Genomic DNA, 6,162 nt, shown 5'->3' with positions numbered 1-6,162 from the left:
TTTGGATATCTCAAAAGTGTCTTTTGGATACACAGGGAGACTGACACTACATGATATTAACTTATATATTCAAGCCAAATCTTCAACAATTGGCTGTCCTTTTAATGTATTCAAAGTCCAATAATATCTGGTATCCTATAATATTGATGAAGGTGATGCATCCTGTGGGAAGAAATATCCATCTGGATTCAGTTCTATGTGGGGAAAAAGACACTGGAAACATGGAGGCTGATTGGAAAGATGATTTATTGTTGAAGCAGAACCACATGGATTTGTGATTCTGGTCAGCTGACCAAATGGAGTTGTGAGTAGAGGGTTTTTATACCTTCTTTGGGCTTTGCTCTTGAGCTTCCTGTTCCTGTGCAAGAACATAGTTTCCTGCCTGGGCAGGAGGTTGGACTAGAAGACCTCCAAGGTCCCTTCTAACTCTGTTATTATGTTATGTTATGATACATACACATACATATACATACTACATACATACAACATGTATTCTATTAGTTGTCAGATTTCTATGGGGTTATGTAGGGTCATAGCTGGCTCTATAGGCAAAAAAGAATATACAAATCCTAGGTGCTTGTGTGAGCTAATTTGCTCAGCCTCTGGCTTATTTATTTTAGCTCCTGGACTGCTCTGGGGTCATGCAAAGGAGGGGCTTGTGTTCTGAAAAGATGTTGGGCAATTCCTATTGTGTATTAAGAGGCTGCTTCTAATGCTACCATTCTACCTTTGTTTGAACTTCACTGCATCTTGAATGGATTTCTGCTTGGATTGTTTGCTTTGCTTATGAATAGAGCTATCTAGATACTTGCTTCTTATTCAATAGCTCTTTAACTCTTAAGTGCTGACATATGATGTGGGATATTAAGAAAAGTGGGGGCTGCCTCTAAAAAAACATGTTCTCCATTTCTGCCTTTGAAAAAATACAATATTCTGCCTTTTTAATATTTCCCAAGATATTTCATTCTTCTGGGGGTGGGGTGCCAACTTTCTACAATCAGAAGATCGAAAAATAGTGTTATGAGCTTCCTGTCCACGCAGGACATGAGACTTAGCTAAATTGTATGTGAAGGATATGTAAGTTAATAACAACAACAAGAAGAAGAAGAAGTTGGAAGGGACCTTGGAGGTCTTCTAGTCCAACCCACTGCCCTGGCGAAAACCCTATACCATTTCAGACAAATGGTTATCCATATTTTCTTAAAAATTTCCAGTGTTGGAGCATTCACAACTTCTGCAGGCAACTTGTTCCACTGATTAATTGTTCTGTCAGGAAATTTCTCCTTAGTTCTAAGTTGCTTTTCTCCTTGATTACTGTCCACCCATTGCTTCTTGTTCTACCCTCAGGTGCTTTGGAGAATAGTTTGACTCCCTCTTCTTTGTGGCAACCCTTGAGATATTGGAACACTGCTTTCACGTCACCCCTGGTCCTTCTCTTCACTAGACTAACCATGCCCAGTTCCTGCAACCGTTCTTCATGTTAGCCTCTAGTCCCCTAATCATTTTTGTTTCTCTTCTCTGCACTCTTTCTAGAGTCTCAACATTATTATATGGGCATCTTATATGGGCATCTGTTGATTATACAGAACTTAAAAGAAGACAAGACAATGGTGAATCCAACCTATACATCGACTACCGTGCTGATTGCATAAAAAATAAAACCTACAATCAAAAAATCACCTCCAACCCCCCATCACCCATAACAATCAACCAGCCATCCCAATATTCAATCAAGTACCCATCACCCTACCACCCTTTCAACCAACAATCTTACCAGCCATCCAAACAGCCATTCAACCAACAATCCAAGCAGCCATCCAACCAGCCATCCAAACAGTCACCCAACAATCCACCCAACCAGCCATCCAAACAACCATCCATCCAAACAACCAAACTACCATCCAACCATCTATACAACCATCTGTTGTACACAACCCCCAACCTACTAACATCCAAAATTAGGTATACACGCCCCTTCCCTTTTCAACACCAATCACTTCAGATCTCAAATGCAAATTGATAAATGCAAGAAGGATTGTCAACAAATTACCTGAATTTATCCTCTTGTTAAACAGTGGCACATTTGGTATTATTTTTGTTTGTGAAACATGAACAACTGAAGAGGTGGTGGAGTGGCTATCTTTTACAAAAAGTCACTGAATCTAAAAAATATCCAAGAAGCACATAAACTTTCTCTTCCTGAAACTATTGTATGTGACCTATCCCTTGACACTACTCTTCGATTCTTACTATGCTACAGAGCCCCTGACTACGACATTACCCATGCAAATATGCTAACCTCAATGCTAACATGGGCTACCTCTTGCCCATATCCTGTCATCTTCCTGGGTGACCTAAATCTACCTCTCATTAACTGGATAACTAATGAATGTTCAACTGACCCAATCCATACTACACTATACAACGCTGTTACAAACCTAGGTCTTGAACAACTTGTAACTAACAATACAAGACTCAACAACTGCCTTGATCTCATCTTCTGCAACAATTCAAACTCAATTTACGGACTACAAATTAAAGAACCTTTTTCCAACAGTGACCACTGCATGATTGATTTTCATCTCAATATACATCCATACTTAAATCGTCATAACAACAGTATTCCCAACTACAACTTCAAAAAAGCCAATTACGACCTTATAAACAACGATCTTTCATTTCTGGACTGACAAAATCTGTTTGCAACCTGCATAACCGCTGCAGACCACTATAGAGTCTTCCTACTTGAAATCAATAGTCATTAAACTATATGTACCACAAATGACTACCATGATCAGGAAAAACAAACTACCCATATCAATAAAAAAGCTTCAATAAAAAAAAATCCCTCTGGAAAAGAAACAAAAAAGGCTATGTTACAAATTTCAAAAACCGCTACAGAAATATATGCAACCAAGTAAAAACTGAATGCACAAATTACCACACCAAGCAAGAAGAGAACCTTCTGCGCACAAATTCCAATCGTGCCTTTTATAATTTTGTTAACAATAAACTTAAAGACTCAAGATCCATCCCACCACTAAAAGATTCTAACAACAAAGAATGCAATGATGAAACAATTAAAGCAAACCTCTTCAACATTTTCTTTCGCTCAGTTTTTGTTAACTCTGATAACACATATCCGACATTCCACAAACGTACCAGCAATGATTATGATGACTTAACTCACATAGATTTCACAGAAAATAACGTTAGGAAAGCTCTTCATAACTTAAAACCATCGCTATCTATTGGACCCGATGGACTATGTGCATACTTCTTAAAAAAACTTTCCATTAATATAGCAGAACCCCTAAGTATTATCTTTGACAAAGCTTTCACTACCAGTTCCCTTCCCAAACTTTGGTCACTAGCCACAGTCATCCCTATCTTCAAAAAAGGAGACCCCAGCTTAGTCGAAAATTACAGACCGATCTCTCTTTGCTGCATCATCTGCAAAGTCATGGAATCAATCATCAACCAATCCATTACCTCACACTTAGAAACTAACAACCTACTCTCCAATAAACAATTTGGTTTCAGGAAAAAATTATCATGTAACTTACAACTTGTCCACTGTAAAAACATATGGACTACAAATCTTGATCAAGGCAAATCAATAGATGCAATCTACATAGATTTCTGCAAAGCTTTTGACTCAGTAGCACACGATAAACTTCTCCTAAAACTAATATCCTATGGCATCTCAGGACCACTTCACAAATGGATATCTGCTTTTCTGTCTAACAGACAACAAGTGGTCAAAATTGGCAATGCTTTATCAAATCCTGTTCCTGTCAAGAGTGGCGTTCCTCAAGGCAGCGTCCTTGGACCAACACTCTTTATACTATATTTATTTATTTATTTATTAATTAGATTTCTAGACCGCCCTTCTCCCGAAGGACTCAGGGCGGTGTACAGCCTTATTAAAACACATAGGTACACAATAAATTTAAAATACATTTAAAATGAAATATTTAACCGGCCAATTTAAAACTAAAAACGGTCAAACGACCGATATAAAACCCTAAACTATAAAATCACCATTAAAAACCCATAACTTAAAAAACTAACCCAGTCCAGCGCAGATAAATAAGTAAGTTTTGAGCTCGCGGCGAAAGGTTCGGAGGTCCGGAAGTTGACGAAGTCCTGGGGGGAGCTCGTTCCAGAGGGCGGGAGCCCCCACAGAGAAGGCCCTTCCCCTGGGTGTCGCCAGACGACACTGTCGTGCCGACGGCACCCTGAGGAGTCCCTCTGTGTGGGAGCGGACGGGTCGGTGGGGGGTATTCGGTAGCAGCAGGCGGTCCCGTAAGTAACCCGGCCCTATGCCATGGAGCGCTTTAAAGACGTTCACCAACACCTTGAAGCGCACCCGGAAGGCCACAGGTAGCCAGTGCAGCCTGCGCAGGATAGGTGTCACTCGGGAGCCACGAGGGGCTCCCTCTATCACCCGCGCAGCTGCATTCTGACCAACTGCAGCCTCCGGATGCCCTTCAAGGAGCCCATGTAGAGAGCATTGCAGTAGTCCAGACGAGACGTCACAAGGGCGTGAGTGACTGTGCACAAGGCATCCCGGTCTAGAAAGGGGTGCAACTGGCGCACCAGGCGAACCTGGTGGAAAGCTCTCCTGGAGACGGCCGTCAAATGATCTTCAAAAGACAGCCGTGCATCCAGGAGAACACCCAAATTGCGCACCCTCTCCATCGGGGCCAATGACTCGCTCCCGACAGTCAGCCGCGGACTCAGCTGACTGTACCGGGATGCCGGCATCCACAGCCACTCCGTCTTGGAGGGATTGAGCTTGAGCCTGTTTCTCCCCATCCAGACCCGTACGGCTTCCAAACACCGGGACAGCACTTCGATAGCATTAATGATCTTTGTGACCATATCTCAAGTAATTGTGTTCTCTTTGCTGACGATGTCAAACTATTTAACACCACAGACAATACTTCTATCATTCAAAACGACCTTGATCATCTAACCGCTTGGTCTAAAAATTGGCAGCTCCAAATTTCAACCAGCAAATGCTCAGTCTTACATATAGGAAAAAAGAACCCAAACACTAAATACATACTAGATGGACATTACCTTACAGACGACCCCCATCCCGTTAAAGACCTTGGAGTTTTCATGTCAAATGATCTAAGTGCCAAAGCCCACTGCAACTACATAGCAAAAAAAGCTCTAAGAGTTGTAAACCTAATCTTGCGTAGCTTCTTTTCCAAAACAACCACATTACTAACCAGAGCATATAAAACATTTGTTAGACCAATTCTAGAATACAGCTCGCCTGTTTGGAACCCTCACCACATCTCTCACATCAATACAACTGAACGTGTCCAGAAATATTTTACAAGAAGAGTTCTCCATTCCTCTGAAAACAATAAAATACCTTATCCCAACAGACTTGAAATCCTAGGCTTAGAAAACTTGGAATTCCATCGCCTTCGACAAGACCTAAGTTTAACTCACAGAATCATCTATTGTAATGTCCTTCCTGTTAAAGACTACTTCAGCTTTAATTGCAATAATACTAGAGCAACTAATAGATTTAAACTTAATGTCAACCGCTTTTAGATTGCAGAATATATGACTTCTGTAACAGAATCATCAGTGCTTGGAATACTTTACCTGACTCTGTGGTTTCTTCTCATAATCCTAAAAGCTTTAACCAAAAACTTTCTACTATTGACCTCACCCCATTCCTAACCACCCCATTCCTAACAGGACCATAAGGGGCGTGCCGTTCCTGTCCTATTGTTTTTCTTTTCTTCTTCCTATATATGTATATATATATTTGTTTTCTGACAAAATAAGGGCAGGATTCCAAATGGCTGGTAGGTGGGAGGTATCATCTCCTTTGTTCATGCTGTGTGGGCATTTTTCTATCTCGATGGCTTCTCTGATTATTCTGTTGTTAAAGTGTTCAGTTTTGGCGATAGTTCTGGTCTTTTTAAAGTCATTTGGAAACCTGCCCTTATTGACAAACGTGTCCCTAACAAGAGGAATGACACCAGACCCACACTCACGAGGTCCACACAGGATGTCACCACCACACATCCACCCAGAAAGCAGATCCAAACCCACACTGATCATGAAGCACGACCAAGGACCAGAAGCCAGACCGCAGCTGCAACATTAACCATTTCAAACCCCTCCAAT

Source organism: Ahaetulla prasina, chromosome 4, assembly GCF_028640845.1.
Source record: "Ahaetulla prasina isolate Xishuangbanna chromosome 4, ASM2864084v1, whole genome shotgun sequence".
Classification (NCBI taxonomy): domain Eukaryota; kingdom Metazoa; phylum Chordata; class Lepidosauria; order Squamata; family Colubridae; genus Ahaetulla; species Ahaetulla prasina.
The sequence above is the reverse complement of the archived record's forward strand: the minus strand, read 5'-3'. Positions refer to the sequence as shown.